Source organism: Azolla caroliniana, unplaced genomic scaffold (assembly GCF_043228905.1).
Source record: "Azolla caroliniana isolate FFs.n. ecotype wild unplaced genomic scaffold, voAzoCaro1.0.p SCAF_22, whole genome shotgun sequence".
Taxonomy (NCBI): domain Eukaryota; kingdom Viridiplantae; phylum Streptophyta; class Polypodiopsida; order Salviniales; family Salviniaceae; genus Azolla; species Azolla caroliniana.
Genome location: NW_028230457.1, coordinates 10135320 through 10160927, shown reverse-complemented (window position 1 = coordinate 10160927; position 25608 = coordinate 10135320). Strand labels below are relative to the sequence as shown.

General features: G+C 46.0%; 1 pseudogene; it reads right to left on the bottom strand.

Moving 5' to 3' along the window:
* Nucleotides 1–2017: 2017 nt before the first annotated feature.
* LOC147849966 (secreted RxLR effector protein 161 pseudogene) lies at nt 2018–2659 on the bottom strand (annotated as a pseudogene).
* Between the last annotated feature and the right edge of the window lie 22949 nt (nt 2660–25608).

Here is a 25608-nt window from a genome sequence, read left to right as displayed (position 1 = left end):
CTATTTGGGATTGGCAATGCAGTGTTGTTTTTCCACACTCGACTCGGAGGTATGCCGGGAAAACTCCAATTTCGCTAGACTGAATGCTTCTAGATCGTCGATCAATTCAACGGAACGTACAAACTCGGTACTTTAGCGAGCTAAGTCATGCCAAAATCGGTCAATGCATTCCAAATGAAAACCTATCTCGAGACCACACCTCCAAATCCCTTCTCTAACAAAATGCGAAACCACGACCCGATAGTGGTAGGTCAAAAGTTGGCTAACCACCCTTCATGGTAGCAATTCTACCTACCCTAAACTTGTGTATTAGGTGTAATTATGGAAAAAAAAAACCCACCATGAATGTATTTAAAATGCATGCACATGCACCAAGATCAAGAAGAGCAAGTGCAGGTAATGCATGGCATTAACACCACGTAATGGCAAGGAAGATTCTGAATCTAGGATAGACAACCACGCATCCAGAAACATAGTGCCTACAAAAAAAGCTTCCACAGAGGCACAGAGTCATTTCCCGGAAAGAAGAGACAATAGAAGCTCAGACCTTCCAAGGTCTCCAACGAAGCTCATCACCCTCTCGCTCTCTGCACAAAAGCACCCTACCTCTACATTCCCCCAAAATAGACGCGGGAATCACTATGCCTATTGAAGTTTCTGCTAAGCTCGGCACCTGGCTGAATAGGCATGGCCTTGGTGGTTATCTCAAAGTCTCAGACATGCCTCCCATCCGAAGCGTAGGAGATTTCCGGCTGAATAGGCATGGCCTTGGTGGTTATCTCAAAGTCTCAGACATGCCTCCCATTCGAACGTAGGAGATTTTCTTGCAAATTCGCACCGAAACCATCACCAAGGCAGGTTCGGACAAGGCAGGGCAGACCGGATGAGTTGTTTCGAGAACTTGCAAAATTCCTACACAACACCGCCGAAGACTTCAAAATTCACAGGCGAAGCAAGCCCATGCCTAAGTTTTTGGTGGATGAGCACAAGCTGGTACTAACAAGGACTCGTCGAGATATAAGGGACGAGACCCAGCATCCCTCCAAAGAAACCAAGAAACGGCTTTGAAAGGACATAGAGGCCAAAAGGACTCGGCAGCTAGATTCAGCCAATCCAAGAAATGTCGTCGTGTGCAACGGCACAATGAAGCAAAGGAAAGGGTACACACCACTGAGGATGACCTGCCACTGGTAGTTGCACTCAACAAAATGGTGGTCATCATCCCGGATGCGGCTCTCTCTCTCATAGGGAAATTGTAGGCGGACCATCCATCTCATATGACGAAGGATACAATGTTGACCTTTCCCGATCTGCCTCCGTAAGCTCTCAAGCTCTGCGCCATTTTGCGTCACGGCACTTCTTTCGAGCTTATCGATTTCCTTGTTCGACTACAAGTAGCGGCCGCAGCACGCATGGTGAAGGAACACACGGATAGGGCTATGGTACAGAGAGCTATAGCCGGCAACCTAGAAGCGAGGAAGAGGCTGTCGTACAACAAATCGGTCGAAAGTGTCACAATCGAAGCAGCCACCTACTCATTGAGTTGCAAGAACTTAATACCTTCCTAGTCGAAGTATACGAAGAATTGGAAAAGACGACCCGTGTAGCTAAGGATATGGCCTCTAGTAGTAGACAAGCACGCAAACAATCCAAATGCGTGATGGAGCTCTGGCAAGCTTGAGAAGCCAGAATCGCCGAGCTTCAATGACAACTTTGGGAACTGCCGGCCATGGTCATTGTTGAGAAGAGAAAAGAGAGACAAGAGAGAGAGAGAGAGTGAGGGAAAGTGTAAATCGTTTATTATATAAAAACGCCATGTTACAACTATAGGTCTAGAGGCCTATTTATAACTATATAAGCTAGTTGAAGCCTTTCTTGGTGAATGTCACTCGGAAGACAGTTATTATATTTATTATTAACATTATTATTTAACTTATATTCTAATACACCCCCCTAACTTAGATAATATTAACTATGTATCTTTTAATCCTAGTTGATTACAAATTTCGTAGTGTTTTTATTTTTGCGTAGACTTCGTTAAGAAGTCTGCCCATTGTTGCTCAGTGCGCACATGAGTTATTTGAATATTGCCTTCATGTAGAAGTTCCCTACTAAACTGTAGCTTTATGGCAATGTGCTTTGTTAGCTCAGAATGTTTGAGGTTCTTTGCAAGCATAATGGCTGACATGTTATCACATCGAAGGAGAAGTGGATGATCAAGGAATAAAGTTGTTTCCTTCAAGAAATCCTTTAGCCAAATTCCTTCTTTAAGTGCCAATATCATTGCTACATATTTTGCTTCCGTTGATGAGAGTGTGACTCTTTGTTGCCTTTTGCTTTGCCATGAAATGGCACCATTTGATAAAAGATAGACATAGCCTAATGTCGATTGTAATGTGTCTTCATCACCCCCCCAATCGACATCCGAGTAGCAAGTTAAGTATGGTTTTGGTAATGGATGACATGCCGAATAGGTGATGCCAAAGTCCTTAGTTTCTTGAAGGTACCTTAATAGGCACTTCAAGTGTTGGGTGAGGATTGGACTTGGTGCTTGCATGTAGCGAGATAAGAAGTTAGCTGCAAAGCATATGTCGGGTCTCGTACATGTGATGAGGTATCTAATTCCACCAAGGATGTTGGCATATGGAAATGCCACCATATCTGACAGGAATATGCGGAATATTGCTCAACCACAACCGAGTCTTAGAATCAACCACAGAAAAAATGGGAATAGGGAGAAATGCACGTATACACACAAAACAATAAAGCAAGAGAGTACATAGTATGTTTACGTGGAAAACCCTAAATGGGAAAAACTACGGGAGCCCACAGACTCCAACTATCATTATATCAGAGAGGAATACAACAGGTAAACACAGAGGCAGCGACCTCGTGCTCACGATCTTCGCCTGGCGGCGGTTACAACAAAGACTCTCTCTCTCCCTCTCTGTCTCTCTCACTTCTCTTCTGCTACGCTCTATACAGCAGTTACACCAATAATCCTATACAAAATAATGACAACAACCTTGTATATGCTCTGTTTACCCTAGGTCATATTTATACTAATATGACTTTCGGGCTATTTACAAATATAGCCCCAGTGGGCTCTCTGGAACATATTTACATATATGTCCCTTCATCCGGTGAGACATTCTCATTGGGCCTACATCATCCGGTTGTCACCGGGTCTGCAGTGGCGAGTACTCATATCCCGTCCGGAGGGACTGAAATCCTAACAAACTCCCCCTTCACTCCGGCATGGAATGCCTTGTCAGTCTTATCCGCTTCCGGCATGCATCCAGCTTGTCGGGTGTCGGCAGTTTGGTCAACATATCCAACCCATTCTCCTCCGTATGGATCTTCGTCAGCACGAACTCTCGATCTTCCACTCACTCCCGGATCTAGTGGTACCTCCACTAGATGTGCTTCGTTCTGGAATGATACGCCACGTTCTTCGCAAGGTGGATGACACTTTGACTGTCGCAATAGAGCCGGTATTCCTCTTGCCAGATCCCTAGCTCTTCAATGAAGTCCTTCATCCATAATATCTCCTTGCTGGCTTTCATAGTTGCCATGTACTTCGCCTTCGTGGTTCACAACGCAACCATCTTCTGCAACCTCGACTGCCACGAAACAGCTCCACTTGCATATATCATAACATATCCCGATGTTGACCGGCTGGTATCTACGTCAGCCGACATAGCCGAATTGGAGACACATACTTGAGGTGCCTTTCAAGTACCGGAGTATCCATTTTACCGCATTCCACTGCTCCTTGCCGGGATTGCTCATAAATCGGCTCACCACTCCGACTGCATATCCAATATCCGGTCGGGTACACACCATTGCGTACATCAAGCTCCTGATGGTATCTTCATCATATCTGCCTTCTCTCCCTTTGTCTTCGGGCATTTCTTACCAACTAGCTTGCAGTTTGCCAAAAGACTTGTCGATCCGACCGGTTTCGCGTCTGACATGTTGAACCGTTGAAGCACCTCTGTCATGTACTTCTCCTATGACAACCACAATTGCTTCGTTTTCCGGTCCCGGATGATATGCATCCCCAGTATCTGTCTTGCCGAACCAAAGTCTTTCATTGAAAAGGTCCGGTGAAGGGCCTTCTTCAACATCTGTATCTTGACTTGGTCTCGTCCGACGATCAACATGTCGTGCACGTACAGATAGAGTATCAGGAAGTCTCCACCTTCGAACTTCTTCACAAATACGCAATCATCGGCCTGCATCTTGTGGTACCCTTGATCAGTCATGAAGGAGTCGAACTTCCGGTACCATTGCCGGGGAGCCTGCTTCAAACCGTAGAGGCTCTTCTTCAACCGGCAAACCAGGTGCTCCTTCCCTTTCTTCATGTTAGGAAACGGGTCCCTCCGGATGGGAAGTGAGAAGAACAATGTTGACGAGCAAACTAGGCCGAGGCCAAATCCGGATGTGGAGTACCCGGCAACGGAAGACCCGGTGAGAACCGGATGACGAGTACCCGGCAAGGAAGACCCGGTGAGAACCGGATGACGAGTGCCCGGCAAGAGCCGGATGGTGAAGGCCCGGTGAGAAGTGCTCACCGGATGAAGGGACATATTCATAAATATGTTTCTGAGAGTCCATCGGGGCTATATTTGTAAATAGCCGAAAAGTCATATTAGTATAAATATGACTTAGGGCAAACTTAATATAGAGAGTTGTTGCCATTCTTGTTGGTGCAAGACTCGAGCGCAACCGTGTACAGAGAGAGAGAGAGAGAGAGAGAGAGAGAGAGAGAGAAAGAGACGAAGAGTTCGTATCTCTGTCATAATCGCCGCCTGTGGCGAAGACAGTGAACAAGAGGTCGTTGCCTCTGTGTTCATCTACTGTATATTCTAACATAGTGATAGTTTGCAGTCTGTGGACTGCCGTGGTTTTTCCCGTGTTTGGGTTTTCCACGTAAACATCTTGTCTACTCTTCTCTTTACTGTGTCTTGCGTACATTACCCGTTCTTTCTGTGTTTGATCCTAGACTCGGTTGTGGCTAAGCATTGTTTTTTAAGAGAGCGTGTAGTCCTTACTGATTTTCCCTTCGGTTGTTACTGGAGATTATTCCGCGTATTACTCGACAAAGTGGTATCAGAGCGAAACGACACAGAAAAAGGATGAATCGTTGGGCGGCATGTTCAAGCTCACTGGCTCCAACTATTCAGTGTGGAAGTCGAAGATGAGGGACATGCTCGTGGTTAAAGATCTTTGGTTGCCGGTTCAGTTCGGGGACAAGAGACCAGACAAAATCGATGCCGCTGTCGTAGTGTATTTCGTACACTACGTGAAAAAGTAAAAATAATATAACCGATTTAATTACATATAAATAAATAAAATAATATATCAAGATATTTATTACGTGCATAGGGCAGGATTCAAACCCTATACCTCCACGTAGCCAAACCTCAACTTTACCATTATGCTACCTTATCTTTAGTGTTCTATATAGATTTAATAACTATAAGTGCTTTATTTGCGCCTACCTTTATTAAAAGGTAAATCGTGCATTTTTTAGAGTGCGTGAATATTTTATAGAAAAACGCAAGCAACAAAAAAGTGACTCATGCACATCTAGCGTGCATGAGCACTATATTTAGCAAATAAAAGCAAGGATTAGAAAAGCATCACATGCACATTTAGTGTGCATGAACATATTAGAAAAAGCATGTAGTTATGCTTAGTCTCTCCCATCACTATATAAGGATGGGGAGCACATTGTAGTTTTTGTTGATTATTTTTCTATAATGATCAATCAATCTAAAATATTCGTGGGATTCACGAATTTGCTAAAATAATTCTCTCTTACTACCTAAATATTGACTAAATATACTAAACTCGTGGGATTCACGAGATTCTTATCTTATAACTCTTTATACCTATTCTTTACTAGCCTTATTTGTATTTTTCTTTCTCCTAGTCCAAAACCTCGGCGGTTCCCACCCGACTCACGCAACGATCCGGAGCCGAAAGGCACGACACAATTGGTGAACCCGACGTGAAGGCGGGTGGCAAGGAGATGGAGAATCAACAAGAGGCAATGAGCATAACGATGATGATGATGTTCGAGCAGATGCTACAAGAACAACGAGTGATGTCGGAGATCACGGGGGCAGTAAAGCGGCTCGTACAACGAAACGGACAATTCAACGGAAACGATGTGTCACGCTATCTACGTGACTACAAGGCGGAGATGATACGATGTGGGATACCGGAAGGATTGCAAGTGACATCCTTCAATCGGGTGGCCACGGATGAGCTACAAGAGAGAATCCACAAGATACGGCAACAAAACTCGACATGGGGGTCATTCGAAGAAGCTTTACGAGAGGCATATGATTACAAGAGATCAAAGGGACAAGATCGGCGAAAATTGGACGAATGGGTGGCATCGGAGAAGACCCACCGAAGTGCAACACAAGCATTCTTAGAGTTCGAGCATCATTTTGCTCGACTCTCGGAGCGAGAACAACGATTGGTGGGGGAGGATAAAGTCCTAATGTTCGTAAAATCGATCGATCGAAAAGAAAGGAAGGACATCGGGATTGAACTCGAAGACGATGACGGTACGAATGGTCTTACTGAAGATTGGGCCGAAGTCCAAAGGGTATGCCGGAGACATGATGAGAGGAAGATGAGAATCTTGTCAACGACATGGCCGATGAAGGATGGTCGATTGAAGACAAACGATGGAGCCGATATGAAGGCCGAAATACAACATGATGGTGTGACGGAAGAGGGTGTAAAACAAGCTACCCTCTTGTCTTGCGAAAGAACGACGGTGAAGGATAAGGCCGATAACCCAAGTGTAGAAGAAGATTTCGGAATACAAGTGTCCGAAACATCGGGTGAAAAAGGGGTAAGCATAATTGATATTTGCATAATTGATGCAGTGAAAAAGAGCAAGGAGGACTTGATTGAGGAGGTCGCCACGAAAGATGACATCGAATCGAAGGTGGCTATGGACGAATCAATAGCGGATGGTCATATCGAGACTTCCACACCACTGATTCTAGAGACTCCGGCGGTTGCGTTCGAAAGGCAACGTGAGACCGAAGAGACGGAAGGTGGCGGAGAGAAAACAAAGGTCGAAGTCGATGCATACAACGGAGAGATAGCCGAGAATATGGCTATGGGTGAAACAATGGAGGATGATAATACCGAGGATTCCTACCCACTAATCCTAGAGACTTCGGCGGCTGTGTCTGAGAAGCAACGTGAGACCGGAGAGACGGGAGGTGGCGGCAAGAAAGGTAAAGTCGGAAGCCGGTTCGGATGGAAGGTGATCCGGACGGGATTCCGATCCGAAAGAAAGCCGAACCGGGTAAAAGAGGATTCGACCAAAAGTCGACCCGAAAGAAAGCCGAACCGAAAGGAAGAGAATTCGGCCGAAAGACGACACAAACGAAAGCCGAACCGAGCGAATGAGGATTCGGCCGAAAGACGACCCGAAAGAAAGCCGACCCGAAAAGGGGTCGACTCGGTCAAAACCGATCGACCGAGTCTGACTTGGCCGAACGCGAATATGGATGGAAGCCGACCTAGCCGAAAGCCAATCGGACGAGACCGATCCGGAAAGAAGCTAATCCGACTCAACCGAAGGTTGGACCGGTCGAGACTGGTGAAAACGAGGAAAAGAAAGCCAACCGAAACCGAAACCGATAGATCGAAACCGGGCCGGAAGGAGACCGACTCAATCGAAACCGAACAACCGATTCCGATTCGGCCGAATACGAATCCGATCGGAAGCCGATCAAACCGAAAGTTGATCGGACGAGAGCGATCCGGAAAAAAGTCAAGGTTGATGAAGACAAGAAAGAGCCCAGTAAAAGACACTACCACGAATGAACAAAGAATATGGTGGATCGGATGGCAACAATGGTTCGGGTGGAAAGAATGGGTCTACTCAAAATGGAGAGACAAAGTTGACATAGCGGGACAAACGGAGGATGAAGGGGAGACAACGAGCATCGGCAACTTCGGCACATACCGGAGGATGTGCGGGTTCGGAGGGGGCGAGTGTCGTAGTGTATTTCGTACACTACGTGAAAAAGTAAAAATAATATAACCGATTTAATTACATATAAATAAATAAAATAATATATCAAGATATTTATCACGTGCATAGGGCAGGATTCAAACCCTATACCTCCACGTAGCCAAACCTCAACTTTACCATTATGCTACCTTATCTTTAGTGTTCTATAAATAGATTTAATAACTATAAGTGCTTTATTTGCGCCTACCTTTATTAAAAGGTAAATCGTGCATTTTTTAGAGTGCGTGAATATTTTATAGAAAAACGCAAGCAACAAAAAAGTGACTCATGCACATCTAGCGTGCATGAGCACTATATTTAGCAAATAAAAGCAAGGATTAGAAAAGCATCACATGCACATTTAGTGTGCATGAACATATTAGAAAAAGCATGTAGTTATGCTTAGTCTCTCCCATCACTATATAAGGATGGGGAGCACATTGTAGTTTTTGTTGATTATTTTTCTATAATGATCAATCAATCTAAAATATTCGTGGGATTCACGAATTTGCTAAAATAATTCTCTCTTACTACCTAAATATTGACTAAATATACTAAACTCGTGGGATTCACGAGATTCTTATCTTATAACTCTTTATACCTATTCTTTACTAGCCTTATTTGTATTTTTCTTTCTCCTAGTCCAAAACCTCGGCGGTTCCCACCCGACTCACGCAACGATCCGGAGCCGAAAGGCACGACACCGCGATATGGGAGGTGATGCACATGAAGACAACGACGTACATACGGTGCTTTATCGACATGAGTCTATACAACAACTTCAATGAAAAGAGCAAGGCTCATGAGCTCTGGGAGAAGATCGGCATTATGTTTTAGAATAAAAATGTTGTTAATCAGGTTTCGGTATGCCGGAAGCTAGTAAGACTCCGGTACCAAGATGGCTCCAGTATGGCGGGGCACATGAATGCCTTCCAGGGGTTGATACACCAAGCAACATCATTAGAAGTACCTCTCGCCGATGAGGTACTAGAGCTACTCCTACTTGGTTCCCTCCCTGATAGCTGGGAGACGTTGGTTGTCACTTTGTCAGGAATAGTACTAAAGCAGAGATGGAATTAGTACTAAGAAGAGTAGTACTATTAGTACTAAGAAGACAGGACTGCGTAAGATTCCCGAGAGAGAGAGAAAGTGAGAAGAGGAGAGAGAGAGAAATAGAATGATGACAGCAGCTCTTATATTATATGAAAGATAAGTACAAATCGGCTAAGAGGCTTAAGACTGGTGTTGAACCAATTTGGTTCAACATAATGCTTAGTGCCTTCTTTTATAGTGTTCTCAGGAATAATCCTGAAGCTTCTAGAATGTTCCAGAGAAATCTGGAATATACATTACTTTCTTATAATAAAACATAAATGAAAATAATATTCTATGAATTACAATAGATGGTGAGATGGTTAAGAGCTCGACCCATATACCATAAGGTCATGGGTTCGAGTCTTGCCATCTCATGACACAATTTGGTTCAACATAATGCTTAGTGCCTTCTTTTATAGTGTTCTCAGGAATAATCCTGAAGCTTCTAGAATGTTCCAGAGAAATCTGGAATATACATTACTTTCTTATAATAAAACATAAATGAAAATAATATTCTATGAATTACAATAGATGGTGAGATGGTTAAGAGCTCGACCCATATACCATAAGGTCATGGGTTCGAGTCTTGCCATCTCATGACACTATCTCCCCCTTAAAGACGACGAGTGGAACGAGTCAGCGCTACTTGCGGACCGGGTTTGTCCGGATACTTTTGGTGGAAATCAGCAAGAAGATCTTGTGCATTGGCAACATTCTCGACGGGTTCCCAAGTACGTTCGCTCGGACTATAACCGAGCCAATCGACCAAGTAATAGAGTTTGTTGCGAACAAGTTTGGAATCGAGGATGGCAGCAACTTCATACTCCGGGCCGGCGTCCAACTCCAGTGGGGGCGGCGGTGGTGTCACACGATCGGGAATGGTGTTTGCTTTATAAGGTTCAAGAAGAGAACAATGGAAAACCGGATGTATCTGAAGCTGGGGAGGGAGATCAAGGCGGAAGGTGACATCATTAATCTTCCCCGTAATACGGAAAGGACCGAGTCGTCGATAATCCAACTTGTCGCACGGTCGAGTAGTCTTGATGTGACGACGTAAGAGCCATACTCGATCTCCGATGGCAAAAGAGGAGGGAATCCGATGACGATCCGCATAAGTCTTCTGTGTGTGTTGAGCATGACGAAGGTGAGTAGAGAGATCCATCTGGATCTTGCGTAGCCTCTCCAAATGATCCTCGGCACGAGGGTTGGTAGGTAGCTCCGGAGCGTCGATCACCGACCAGCGAGGATGGAAACCGGTATAAGCGAAAAATGGGGAGACCCGAGTCGAGGAGTGAATAGCATTATTATACGCAAACTCCGCAAAGTGGAGAATCTCGGCCCAATCGTCCTGTTGATAACTCAGGAAACACCGGAGATATTGCTCCAGCGTTTGGTTTGTTCGTTCCGCCTGTCCGTCGGTCTGAGGATGGTAGCCGGAGGAGAGGTTGCAGGAGACCTTGAGCATCTTGAAGAGATGCTGCCAAAATTTGGAGACAAATTGCGGGCCTCGGTCACTGATAATACTGTCTGGGAGGCCATGATGCCGAAAAACCTCACGCATAACAAGAGCGGCGGTTTCCTCGCTAGTGATGGCTTTAGTACATGGCACAAAATGTGCCATCTTCGTATATCGATCGACGACGGTTAGGATAGCATCGAACCCTTTCGAGACCGGCAGATCTGTGATAAAATCAAGACAAATAGACTGCCATGGCTTACTTGGAATTGGTAAAGGTTCCAACAAGCCATATGGATGGTGTCGTGGCATCTTTGCTCGGCAGCAAGCATCACAGGTCCGAACGTAGTCGTCGACAAAACGGCGCATGTGGGGCCACCAAAAAGATCGCTGCACTAGCTCCAACGTCTTAGTACTACCGAAATGTCCCGCCGTATGGGTGTCGTGACAATGTTGGACAATTTGAAGGCGACAGGAGCAATCGGGGACATATACGCGCTTTTTAAAGAATAACAAACCATCATGATATTCGAATTGTCGGTAGTCAATACCTGGTTGTTGAGACTGAGAACAGGATGCCCGAGAAGTATCAATGTGCGCCAGGATGTCTTGAGCAAAACTATCCGTCTTCAAGGTTGCACGTATGTCATCGGTAATCCGTGAATCCATCGGGGTGTGAAAAATCCGCGTCGTGTGCAATCGTGTTGGTCCCAAGATTACTTGCTTTTGATTATCAAATGTTGCTTCACCAGGACGAGGTGCAAGATATGAACGTCGTGATAGTGCATCTGCTTTTCCTTGCTGCTTCCCCGGTCGATATGTGATTTTGAAGTCGAAACGCGTGAGGAATTGCGCCCACCGAGCTTGCCGTCGATTTAGTACGCGAGCGTTCTGAAAATAAGCAAGATTTTTATGATCGCTGAAGACAATGACCTGATGTGGAGAGCCCTCTAAGAAATGCCGCCATTGTACAAATGAATCCACGATGGCTAATAACTCCTTGTCATGTATTTCGTAGTTGATTTCTGCGACATCGAATTTGCGCGAATGGAAAGCCACCGGATGCAACTCTTCTTTATCACCTTGTTGAGAAAGGATGCTACCGAGGGCGAAATCTGATGCGTCGGCCTCCATGATGAATGGTTTGCTTGTATCCACATGAGCTAGAATCGGTGCTGATGTAAAGGCTTTCTTAAGATGCCGAAAAGCCATATCTGCTTCAATGGACCAAAGAAATGCTTGGCCCTTCTTCGTAAGTTGTGTGAGAGGTAAAATAATCTTCGAGTAATCCTGTATAAACTTACGGTAGAAGTTAGCAAAACCTAGAAAACATTGTACATCTCGTACCGACCGTGGAATTTGCCACTCTAGTACAGTTTGGATCTTAGCTGGATCCATGGCGATGCCCTTTGAGGAGATGACATAGCCTAGAAATTCCACTTGCTTGCAGTCGAAGCTACATTTTTCTAGCTTGGCATAAAGACCATTCTCGCGGAGTCGCTTTAGTACTAATAGTACATGAGAGTCGTGCTCTTCCTAGGTCTTCGAATAAATCAACAGATCATCCAGATAAATGATCAAACAGATATCCAAGAGGTCTCTGAATATATCATTTGCCATGTGTTGGAAGACTGCGGGTGCATTGGTTAGGCCAAACGGCATAACAGTATACTCAAAATGCCCATACCGCGTGCGAAAAGCGGTCTTCCACTCATCTCCCGGTCGGATCCGCACGAGATTATACGCTCCGCGTAGGTCGATTTTAGTAAAAAACTTGGCACCATTAACTCGCTCTAAAAGACTTGATATAAGAGGAAGTGCATACCTATTCCGGATGGTGACTTTATTTAATCCGCGGTAATCAACGACAAGACGAAGTGAGCCATCTTTCTTCTTGACAAAGAAGATGGGTGCACCGGCCGGAGATTTCGAATGACGGATGAACCCGCTTGCCAAGTTCTCCTCTATGTAGGCTCGAAGGACTTCTAACTCGGTGGGTGACAGGTTGTAAATTGGTCCCCATGGTGGCTCGGTTCCTGGTTGTAAATCGATGGGACAGTCATAGGGACGGTGATGAGGAAGGGTACCGGCTTTTACCTTGTCAAATACATCGGCATAAGGATGATATTTTGCCGGAAGTTGTACTGAGGAGTCCTTCTTAATAGTGCTGGAAGGATGTACTGATATGGAAAATAGGAACATTGCCTCCTTGGGTCCTTCTTCGCGTAGTTGATGGAGTGAAATGGTCGAAACTCGGCGAGTTGATTCTTGGGGTGGTCGATATCGAACTTCTCTTGTTCTCCAATCTATGGCTGGATTATGTAACTCAAGCCAAGGTAATCCTAGGACAATGGGATGCTCTGGACTACTAATTATATTAAATGATATTATACACACAAAACTACCTAGGACAACTTGAATGGGTTCTGATTCTTCTACAATATTCCCGGAAGCAATGGGACGACCATCAATGACCACTACAGATGCGGGACAAGGAAGTTTTCTTAAGGATATCTGAGAAGCTTGGGCAAAATTTCGATCCATGAAACAAGAATTAGCTCCGGAATCTAAAAGTGCTAGAACGGGTACTGGGGGAGTACTTTTAGTACTAACAATGACTTGGGCTAGGAACACATTGCTAACTTGCTTGGAAGGAATGGAACCACTAATGGGCTGTACAGATCTAGGGCTGCTGTCCAACCAAATGGCTCCTATTTTGGCCGGACTCAATCGTTTAACTCTTCATCTAATTGACTAAGAATTTCAAATTTATTTGAGATACTTGGGCTATTAGTACTATGAATACTATCTGACACTCTATTAGTACTATTAATACTATCAGACACTCCAAAGGGAAGAATTGACTCGGGTTTAGTACAGGCGACGATTTGATTTACCTGTCTTCTTGGCCTATGGGGACAATTGATGGCGATATGTCCTGGTCCACCGCAATAAAGACATAATCGATTGGCACGTCGTCGTTGCTTTTCTTCTTCCGATAACGGGCCGCGTCGACGCATGGTATCAATCTCCATCGGTGTCGAAGTATTTGCTTGAGGTGTGTCTCGTGCAAACGGTTTAGCCGCGACTGTGGCGTAGGTGGGCTCTGGCCTAGAGCGTGGTATCTGTAATTGACGTTCTGAACGCCGTTCAAAAAGGCGGTTGTCACATCGAACTGCTCGACTAATTGCCTCCGTAAGAGACTTTGGTTCTTCGGGGAAAGTTAGAAGTAGATCTTTGACATCGTTTCGCAAGCCATAGCGAAACTGCTCCATTAGTGCTTGATCATCCCAGGGTATATCTGAAGCAAGTAGGCGGAAATCCGCCGCGTAGGCAGAGGCTGGACGATCGCCTTGACGCAATCGCCGGATCTTGTTGATCGCCGTCCTGATGCTGTCGGTGTCTCCAAAGCAGGCTTTAAACTCACCAATAAAATCTTCAAAGTTATTAAGTAAGGGTGATTGTTTTTCTAGAAGCGGAGCAAACCATGCCAAGGCTGAGCCGCTAAGTAGCGTGCCTATTAGGCCGACTCGAGATGCATCAGTGGGATATCGGGAAGGATGCATCTGGATGACTAAGCGTACCTGATTAAGGAATCCCCGGAATTGCGAACGCGTTCCATCAAATTTCACAGGAAGTCCAATCTTGGGCTCTTTATGAAATCCTTGGGGACTGGATCCTTGTTGTTGCAACGCTGCTTCGAGTTGTTGTACCCGTAACGCTAACTCCCCATGTTGTTGTTGCGTTTGTTGTTTTTCTAGAGCGATTTGTTGCAGATCCCCTATCAGCCGTTGGTTTTCTTGTTCCAGGGCAACAAACTTTTCTTTTAGGCACTGTAGCTCGGAGAAAACGGATTGGTATTCTTGGGCGCTAACAGTAGCCATAGTATAGGGAAAAGGGTAGGAGGATGAGGGAGAGTGACAAGTAGGCTAGAGAGAAAAAAATTGGTTCAAACTGTCAGGAATAGTACTAAAGCAGAGATGGAATTAGTACTAAGAAGAGTAGTACTATTAGTACTAAGAAGACAGGACTGCGTAAGATTCCCGAGAGAGAGAGAAAGTGAGAAGAGGAGAGAGAGAGAAATAGAATGATGACAGCAGCTCTTATATTATATGAAAGATAAGTACAAATCGGCTAAGAGGCTTAAGACTGGTGTTGAACCAATTTGGTTCAACATAATGCTTAGTGCCTTCTTTTATAGTGTTCTCAGGAATAATCCTGAAGCTTCTAGAATGTTCCAGAGAAATCTGGAATATACATTACTTTCTTATAATAAAACATAAATGAAAATAATATTCTATGAATTACAATAGATGGTGAGATGGTTAAGAGCTCGACCCATATACCATAAGGTCATGGGTTCGAGTCTTGCCATCTCATGACACACTTTGGGCAACGCCGGGCCGGAAGGGAAATTGTTATCCCTGGCAAGAGTGAAGTCGAGCTTGCTAGATGAGGAGGCGCGTCAGAAAGACAAGGATACAAACTTCGACTCCAAAGCGCTCATTACCGAATCGGAACGCGGAAGACAAAGGAACTATAGTCCCCAGAACCGGGAGAAGTCAGGGACACAGTCAAAGTCAAGGGGAAGGCCTACTTGCTTCTATTGCGGCAAGCCGGGACACTTCCAAAAGAACTGTCGGCACTTCCGAAAAGACAAGGAAACCGACAGTACCAATTCGAAGAGGACATCAGACCGGAGGGGGCCGGACCAGAAGGGAACGATGGCAATCGCAGCAAGTGAAGAAGAGTTGATGCTCATCACCGAGGAGAGTGAGTTGAACCTTGCCGACGACGAGATGACCTGGGTGGTCAACTCCGAAGCGTCGTTCCACCTTACCCCAGACCGTAAATGCTTCTCATCCTACACAACAGGTGATCACGGTTGTGTCCGGATGGGGAATGAAGGTACATGCCGAATTGTCAGCATAGCAGACGTGTGGTTGACAACACCAACCGGATGCAAGCTGTTGTTGAAGGATGTCTGACACATTCTGGAGGTTCATCTGAACCTGATATCAGCCGGTCGGCTAGATGATGAAGGCTACACGGGTAGCATCCGGAATGGTGTTATGAAGTTAAGCAAAGGGAGCCTGATTGTGGCTCAAGCCCGGAAGGTAAACACGTTGTACCTGATGAATGCCTGGAAGAAGTGAACATGGCTTCCGACACTGCCGGTGAGTTGTGGGACAAGAGGTTGTGTCACATGAGCGAGAAGGGGACGAAGAGGCTTGCAGACGACAACCTCATTCCAGTGAAGAACGTGCACTTGGAGAGTTGCACTGATTGTCTGGCCGGTAAACAAAACCGGACCTCCTTCCGATCGAGGCCACCGATGAGACGTAATGCACCACTGGAGTTGGTGCATATTGATGTATGTCAAGTGGACACGAAGTCACATGCCGGATCGCAGTACTTCGTGACGTTCATAGATGACCACAACCGAAAGCTGTGGGCCACACCGTTGAAGACGAAGTAGAGGAAGCTGAAACCGGAACCGGCCAAGATCCTGAATCGGATGAAGATGAAGATCAAATAGTGGAACCGGTTGCCGAAAGCCAAAGACGGAGATATCCTCTCAGAGAGAGAAGGCCCCCCCGGAGATTTCCGGATGCAAAGCATGTGTTGCTGACCGATGAGGGAGAGCCGGAAAGCTTCGAAGAAGCGAAGGACGACACTCGCAGCCGCAAATGGTTAAGTGCCATGCAGGATGAGATGGATTCCCTGCATGAGAACCATACATTGTCGTGAAGATTTTCGGCAATAGTGTGAAAATCCCATAAAACGTACGAAATCGAGTATGAATCACATAATACAATAATTGTGAAGATAACATTTTAAATAAATTTAATATCTAAGTACAAAATGATGGAGGTTTCGAATGCACTTTATTACACGAGAAACGGACAACTAAATGTCAAGATATGAGGGTATAAAGTTTGTGAAAGGAAAAGAGAAAATTGTGAGATATCCCACATAGGCACGACAAATACGGCTCTCATCATATATAAGGTAGAGCAAAAGATATTATCTTTGTGTCTATGTGTGGAGCATAGAGAGTTCAAGGTAACTTGAACTAAGAGTGGAGGTGGGCTAGCTACTCGTAAAGGGTTTTGGCCAACCAAAACCGGACCAGCGATGGAGCCGATGATCCGGCGGCAAACCGGTATCCGGTGGCAACCGGCGATGACATCCGGCACCGTTGAGACGACGCTCGAAAGGATGATGCTAATCGTCGAGCAATTTATGAGATCTCGGGACAACGACGCAAGCATGGAGAAGGCTGTCGATCGTGTCGTAGAGCTCGAGGGCCAATTCGATGGAAGGAACATTACGAAGTTCCTTGATGCATATAGAAGGGAGATGAATCAGAGGGACCTATCCGAGGCACGTCAAATCGCAAGCTTCAAGAGAGTTGTCGCCAACAACATCCAAAGACGCATCATCGAGCTTCAAGAAGGTAAGACAACATGGTTCGAGTTCGAGAAAACGATACTAGCGGAGTTCGTGACTGAAGACTCCACGAGGATGACTCGACATGCCCTGATGAAGTGGATAGAGAAGAAGAATAAGAAGATGAGCGTCTCGAGGGTGTACGACGAATTCGACCAGATGTTTAGTCGTCTCCCCAATACGGACCAAGTATTGCTTGAAGAGGACAAGACTTTGTACTTCTTGAAGGCCGTGGACATAAAGGATAGACGGGAGTTGGGGACGCTTCTCGAAGATGATACCCAAGCAAATGGGCTTGTAGCGGATTGGATCGCGTTGAAGCGGGCATGCAATAGGCTCGACAAGCGTCGCCAATGGGTTGATGACACCGACTTGACGGGATCGACTACCACGGAGAAAGCAAGACCGCCGAAAGTAGCTAAGCCGCCAAGACAAAGTAACGTGGAAGAAAAGAAGATTGATGACGACATCATTGAAGAGCTAGCGAAGAAGTTCGAGAAGGTCACGCTAGCCAACATGAATCATCGGGGCCCTAAAGGAAAAGAACCCTTTAGATGCGTGTGGTGCGATAGCATGGACCACATGAGAAGGGATTGTGCGAGCCTTCGAGAGGCGATTCGACAAAATATCGTATACATAGAGGACAACATGATCTACTCAAGCGAGACTAGAAGACCCCTACTGGTGAATTTCGGAAGAGGAGGAATGAAGAGATCTATGGAGGATGCCGATGCGACTCATGTGGATGCGATGCACTATGCTGCGTCGGCCGGAATAAGAGTCGGGAAAGACCAGACTGAAGCTGCTAGAGCGGGAGCAAAGTTTTGGACTTCCGTTCTCGAATATGAGAAGAAGGGAAAAATCACATCGAACGAGGTAGAGCTTGCGGACCGAAGCATGCAAAGCATAACCGGGTGGTCGGATCCGATGGACGACAACACCATACTCGCAGAGGTGATGTGCGACAACCACGAGGTGTTCGTCAAAGAAAAGAGAAAGAGAATAGAAGAGCAAGGGCCATCAAAAAGACATGAAACAAGGAACGCGAAAAACAAGGACGATGTGGAGACGAGTCGACCTTTACAAACGGAGGAACGAGAATCAAGCCGAAAAGTGGAGCCGAGCATACGAGTTGAAGAAACGGTTCGGCCCGTGAAGGTTGGTGTCGAAGACCCCGCTCGGAGGACAAGGACCATACCTACCTATAAGCTAAGGTCGGACATAGAGCAGACGACAGACCTAAAGAAGATTCTCGAAGAACGAGTTCTTGATAGCCACGTAACTTTGTCCTTGAGGGAATTGCTTGGCATTACGAAGAAGGAGTTCCATGACACGATCGTGGACCTTGTAAAGAGAAAGAGACAACAATCGGACGAGGAAGAAGAGAAGCCGCAAAAAGCAAAAACGAATGCCATAACGATGGCAAGAGACGAAATCGATGAAGATATGGTGGACAACCACCACACTTGACCTCATTGGGCACGAGCGACAACGAAGACGCCGGTGAAGATCGGGGAGAAGAAAGAGACCGTGGTAACCTTGATCGACCATGGCTCGGAGATCAACCTCATGTCAACCGACTTCTACAAAAAAGGAAGATGGCCAATCAATACAAACCACGGATGAAAGATTCGCGCGGCAACAAAGTCTACGGAGGATTTGTATGGAGCTTGTCCCAATGTCAAAGTCACGATCGGGGATGTGGAGATGGATCAACACTTCTTCGTACAAGAATCGACGTCGCATCATGTCATCCTAGGGCAACCTTATATCACATCATCTCGGATGGAGACCAAAGTGTTCGATAATGGAGCAGCCTTCGCACAAATAAAGAGTCTTGACAACCAAAGATCGGTCCAATTCCTAACGGTGCGAGCCAATCATGAAAGGAATCGAGATAGTCTCGGAGGTGAATCCTCGGATTTTTAGAGCGGACTATTGAAGCATGGGGCACAAATAGTCCGAGCAATCACAAGACCCCACAAGAAAGAAGAGTGCGTGGATTGCGAGGAGAAGCAACATGTGTCACACCTAGTGGCGCATGTAAACTAGTACTACCCGACAAGAAGCACAAGCACCGGATACAAGAATTTGAGAAGATGCTGAAAGAAGAGAACATAATAGAAGAAGGAGAGTTCGTGACTCATATTATGGAAGAAGCCTCATTTAACGACACCATCGGCGAAATCGAGGACGTCGTGGACTTGAGCTATCTTCACAACCAACGCGTGATTTCGGTTAACTCCGTCAACATGTACGCTATCATCGATGAATACCGTTGTGGCATCTCGATGAAGGAAGCTGACATCAACACGAAATATAAAACAGTGGATAAGAAGATCAAGCCAGTTGCGGTTCCGCTACCGGAAGATAGCTGGCAAAAGATGAAGGAAGTCGCTAACGATCCAAGCTTAAGAGATCCGAAGAAGATAGGTCATATCTTCACCAAAGAGACGAAGGGGAAGCTACGAGTTGGAAAGGAGGATTTCCTTCTCCCTGAAGAGGAGCGAATGTTTCGCGATAGGCTTGAGAGACATGGGAAGGCTTTCGCATTCTTCCCACGAGAAATCGGATGCGCCGACCCAAAGGTTATAGAGCCGATGGTGATCTTCACGGTGCCTCATGTGCCTTGGAATTTGAAACCGATACCGGTTCCGAGAGCACACCTTCCGAAGCTGATCGAGCTCTTAAAGGAGAAGGTGAGTATGGGAATTCTAGAACCGTCGAATGCTCCTTATTCCAATAGGTGGTTCACGGTGCCGAAGAAGAATGGATCATTGTGATTCATCCAAGATCTTCAACCCGTCAACAAGGTGACAATTTGAAATGTCGGAATCGGTCCGAGCGTGGACGAATTTGCCGAAGCGTTTGCGGGCCGGTCCATCTACTCCATTGGCAATCTCTACTCCGGATATGACCAATTCCAATTGGCGATCGACAGTCGGGACATTACAACCATGAGGACTCCGATTGGGCTTGTGCGGATGTGTACCTTACCCCAAGGCGCAACGAACTCGGTGGCTCATATGGTGAATGCCATGAATAAAGTCTTGAAGGATTGCATTCCGGACATCACGATGCCATTCTTGGATGATATTCCAATAAAAGGATGTTCGGATGAGGAGAAAGATAAATCGAAAGATAAGGAAGGTTGTAGAAAGTTCGTTGCGGATCATATGAAAGATTGCGAGAAGGTGCTTTAAAGGCTCGAAGATGCGAATTTGACATTTTCGGGAGAAAAATCCGCATTCGGGCAACCGGAGATCTTGGTGGTAGGTCACTTGTGTGGAGCATACGGCCGGAAGCCCTCGCCATCCAAAGTGAACGCAATCCAAGACATGAAAAAAGAATGCGAAAACCAAACGGAGGTTCGAAGGTTCCTTGGAGCGTGCGCATTTTATCATATATGGATTCCTCACTACGCTCATGTCGCCGAACCGTTATATGGACTACTAAAGAAAAGAATAAAGTTCGAATGACGAGACGAGCACACAAAGGCGATGCGAAGATTAAAGAAACTGCTTCTTGAAGCTCCGGCACTAAGGAAGGCCGACTATGCCGAAGGGAAACCAATTTACATGACCGTAGATACGAGCCCAACCGGAATCGGGTGGGTCATCAATCAAGAAGGTGAAGATAATGCGCGATATGCCGTCCGGTTCGGAGCAAAGGTTCTCAGCGAACGGCAACAAAGATATGCCCAAGTCAAGTGGGAACTTTGGGGTATTGTGTCGGCAGTGAAGACGGACAAAGATTACCTGATCGGGTCAGAAGTGATAATAGAGACAGATTGTCTCCCAATTCTCGGAATGGTCTCGGGATGTGCGACCCCAGATCTTGCTATGCTAAGATGGATCGCCTACATCAAGTCTTTAAACCCAGAGATCCGTCACATTGCAGGGAAGAAGAACGCCATGGCTGACATGCTATCGAGGGCAAGATTTTCAAACGGAAGTAACATGGTTTCAGAAGATAAAGATGTCGCCCTCGACTTCTTCAAGATGGCTCGATTGTCGGCGGAAGACCAGGACACGCAAACCCTCCACGCCTTCAACGAGAACGAGTACGAAGGAGAGTGGTTACTCATCGGTAGATTCCTAAGAACATTGACGACAGATGCTTTGTTGACAAAGGAGGAGGCCCTACGAATCCGAAAGAAAGCTTACCGATACTTCTTGAAGGGAGGATTCCTTTGGCGACATCCAAAAAGAAGGACAGGAATACCACGTCGAGTGGTGGTAAAGAAAGAAGAGCAAGAGACGCTGATGACCGAATTCCACGAGAGTGCTTGGGCAGGTCATAGAGGAACATGGGTGACATTCGAAAAGTTGAAGGAGAAGTACTGGTGGCCAAGCATGTACAAAGATGTACTCCATTTCGTGTCCACATGCGAAACTTGCCAAATATATTCAAATATACGTCATCGTGATGAGTTAAAGCCGACATACCCACTCACCATACACTTCAAATGGATGGTGGATCTGGTCTCGATGCCAATGGGAGTGGAACAAATGAAGTACTTAGCGCTGGCAAGGGAAGACTTGACAAATCAAGTGGAAGGACGAGCCTTGACAAATAAGACGACTTTAGCCGTTTGTAAATTTTTACTTGAAGATGTTGTTTGCCGATATGGATGTGTAGGGAAGATAGTGACCGACCGAGGGGAGTTGGACGCGCACGAAGCGACGGAGCTCTTCGAAAGACTAGGCGTGAAGCTCTCCCTCACGACTGCCTACAATCCGGAAGCAAATGGGAAGATCGAGCGAGGGCATGGACCTATCGTTAAAGCCATCGTAGGGGCATGCAACGGTCGAGTCGGGAATTGGCCACGACTATTACCCTATGCCTTGTGGGCCGATAGAACGACACATAGCTCGGTGACAGGGCATATGCCGACGGAGCTTATGTATGGAAAAAAGCCGATTATGCCCATCGAAAGGACGATCGCCTCATGGGTAGCGATACCGTGGGAGAACGAGATGAGTCGAGAAGAGTTATTAGCGGTGCAGATAAGGCAACTTGAAAGAAGACCTGAAGATTTAGAAAAAGCGCGAAAGATGATGAAGGCAGCCCGAGTAAAGAACAAAGTTCGGTTCGACAACACGCATTGACTTCGTCCCAAGAAGATTGAAGAAGGGGATTGGGTTTTGGTTTACGACAGCACTCTTGACAATCAACATAGTACAACAAGGAAGTTCTCAAGAAGATGGTTTGGGTCGTATGTGGTGACAAGTGCCAACGATAATGCCACATACCACCTTGCGGAATTAGACGGATCAAGGTAAGCTGTACCCATTGCGGGAAAAAGAGTAAAGATTTTCAAGAAAAGACAAGACAAGGATCCTGACCTCGATTACCTCGACGATGAACATAACAGGGCGGATGAAAATGAAGACATGGAGGAATCTAATTGATCATCGTAGCCGAAATCTCACTTTCTCTCTTCTTGGCACGTACCGGAGGACGTGCGGTTTGGTGGGGGTGGATGTCGTGAAGATTTTCGGCAATAGTGTGAAAATCCCATAAAACGTACGAAATCGAGTATGAATCACATAATACAATAATTGTGAAGATAACATTTTAAATAAATTTAATATCTAAGTACAAAATGATGGAGGTTTCGAATGCACTTTATTACACGAGAAACGGACAACTAAATGTCAAGATATGAGGGTATAAAGTTTGTGAAAGGAAAAGAGAAAATTGTGAGATATCCCACATAGGCACGATAAATACGGCTCTCATCATATATAAGGTAGAGCAAAAGATATTATCTTTGTGTCTATGTGTGGAGCATAGAGAGTTCAAGGTAACTTAAACTAAGAGTGGAGGTGGGCTAGCTACTCGTAAAGGGTTTTGGCCAACCAAAACCGGACCGGCGATAGAGCCAGTGATCCGGCGGCAACCGGCAACGGAAACCGACGGCGACGACATCCGGCGCCAGTGAGACGGCGGCATCCGGTGACGGCACCGGTATCCGGCGGCAACCGACGACGGCATCCGGCGAGGCACCGGTAACCAACGGTATCCGGCGACTAGATAAATAAATATATAAATATATATACATATTTACATATACAAGGAGGGCAAGTAAGGATTCGAACCTTGCACCTGTTGAAAAACAGTGCTCGGCCACAACCGAGGAATAGGATCAACTCACAGAAAACAGGAAATACGAAGTGCACGGGGACAATAGAGAGAAAGGTACACTGGATGTTTTACGTGGAAAACCCTAAATGGGGAAAAACCACGGGAGTCCTCAAACTCCAACGATCACTATAAACAGAGATGTACAATGGTGAAGCTACAAGGCAACGACCTCGAGCTCGTTGTCTTCGCCACAGGCGGCGGTAAAACACAGAGGCAACGACCTCTTCGTCTCTCTCTCTCTCTCTCTCTCTCTCTCTCGGCTGCTCTCTTCACTCTCTTTCACACATAAGAGTGGCGATACACAGAAAAATGAGCAACAACCACTAACTGTTTGCCCTAAGTCATATTTATACACATATGACTTTCGGGCTATTTACAAATATAGCCTCAAGGGCTCTTGGCAAAACATATTCACAAATATGTCACCGCGTCCGGATCTCTCTCCGGGTACATTCGTCATCCGGCTCCGTAGTCGGGGTCTTCAGCATCCGGCTCCGTAGCCGGGGTCTTCATCATCCGGATCCGTATCCGGGTACTTCATCATCCGGATCCGTATCCGGGTACTCTTCATCCGGCTTCATACCGGGTATTCCTCATCATCCGGTTCCGTAACCGCAACCGGGCTTGCCGTCATTCATCTCCGGACATCCCATCCGGAGGGACCGAAATCCCAACAAACTCCCCCTTCACTTCGGCATGGGATGTCTCTCCAATCCGATCCTCTTCCGGCATGCTTCCAGCTTGTTGGGTGTGAGCACCTTGGTTAGCATATCCGACCCGTTCTCGTCCGTGTGGATCTTCGTCAGCACGAACTCCTCGTCTTCTATCCTTTCCCGGATCCAGTGATATCTTCGCTGGATGTGCTTCGTCCGGGAGTGATAGGCCGCTGTCAGGAACTCTATTAAGGCAGAGAAGGAATTAGTACTAAAAGAAGGATTAGTACTATTGTTGGGGAATAGTACTAAGACAGAGAAGGATTAGTACTATGAGAGGTGTCGAACTTTGAGAGAAGGAATGAGTGAGTGAGAGAGAGAGAGAGAGAGAGAGAGAGAATGATGATGCGAAAGATATATGTATTATATGACGGAAGATATACAACAGTAGTTAGAAGGCTTAAGACTGGCGTTGAACCGATTTGGTTCGAACTAATGCCTTGCGCCTCCTTTTATAGTGTCTTCAGGAATACTCCTGAAGTTTCTAGAATGTTCCAGAGAAATCTGGAATATACATCAATTTCCTAATAAAACCTAAATGAAAATAATATCCTTCAAATTACAACTCATAACCTAATGGTAAAGTCTCGACCCGTGTAACAAAAGGTTATGGGTTCGAGTCTAGTTATGACACTATCCCCCCTTTAAAACGACGAGTTTCACGAGTCGTTTTGGATTGAGGACCCGGTTTCTCGGGATATCGTCGATGGAAGTCTTCTAGAAGAGCACGAGCATTGGTCACATTCTCGATCGGTTCCCAAGTACGCTCGCTGGGACTATATCCTAGCCAATCGACTAGATAGTAGAGCTTGTTGCGAACAATCTTGGAATCGAGGATGGCAGCGACCTCATACTCAGGTCCATCTTCGAGCTCGATAGGAGGTGGAGGTTGTATAGTACGTCCTGGGATAGTGCTCTCGTGATAGGGTTCGAGGAGAGAACTATGAAACACCGGGTGTATCCGAAGTTGCGGAGGTAGCTCGAGACGAAAAGCGACATCATTAATCTTCCCGATAATACGGAAAGGACCTAATCGTCGATAATCCAACTTCTCACATGGGCGAGTAGTCTTGATGTGTCGTCGTAGCAGCCACACCCGATCTCCAATGTTAAAACTGGATGGAAGTCGATGACGATCTGCGTAGTCCTTGTGTGATTGTTGAGCTTGCTGGAGTTGAGTAGATAAATCCGCTTGTATCTTGCGTAACCGCTCCAAACGATCCTCCGCGCAAGGATTTGTGGACACTTCTGGGGTTTCAAGGACACACCACCGGGGATGATATCCCGTATAAGCGTAGAATGGCGTGACTTTAGTCGATGCGTGGATAGCGTTATTATAGGCAAATTCGGCGAACTGAAGAATATCTGCCCAGTCATTCTGATGATAGTTGAGAAAGCACCGCAGATACTGCTCCAGTGTTTGATTTGTTCGTTCGGCTTGACCGTCGGTTTGTGGGTGGTAGCCGGAGGAGAGGTTACAAGTGACCTTCAGCATTTTAAAAAGGTGCTTCCAGAATTTTGACACAAACTGGGGTCCACGATCGCTGATGATATTATCAGGGAGTCCATGATGCCGACATACTTCCCGCATGACAATTTCGGCGGTGTCTTCACTAGATATTTCTTTAGTACATGGTAAGAAATGAGCCATCTTCGTATATCGATCCACCACTGTGAGAATC